This window comes from Mycetomoellerius zeteki, unplaced genomic scaffold, assembly GCF_001594055.1.
Source record: "Mycetomoellerius zeteki isolate Tzet28-1 unplaced genomic scaffold, Tzet1.0 scaffold223, whole genome shotgun sequence".
Taxonomy (NCBI): domain Eukaryota; kingdom Metazoa; phylum Arthropoda; class Insecta; order Hymenoptera; family Formicidae; genus Mycetomoellerius; species Mycetomoellerius zeteki.
Window position 1 is genome coordinate 310,981 of NW_017257198.1, and position 428 is coordinate 311,408.

Below are 428 nucleotides of genomic sequence, written 5' to 3' on the forward strand. Positions count from 1 at the left end.
CGCCTCGTCTCGCCGTCCGCCCGCCCTTCCGCACCAAAACACTCACCAAGGTCGCGCGCCGATTTTCTAACTGTCGAAATATTAACGCAAATTACAAAGTAAGTAAAATAATCTGTTTGTTACATTTTTAATATTCTCCATGAATAAACAGGTTTTATTGCACGATTTCGAGTTTTTACTTTATTTCTTGGATTCGTTACGCATATAACTAATCTATATCTTAAATATTCAAATTGTGTTACATTAAGCGATTATTAGTTTGTAATAACTTCTTGTTACACGAAATCCGCGCAATATATGTACGTTATACTTTTAACAAAAGATTTACGTGTTGTGGCTTTTTGTTACCTTTGAACCGTTTAATTATTTCGTCTTATTTCGCATTCTTATTCTGGGAAAAGTAATACGTATATATATATATATATATA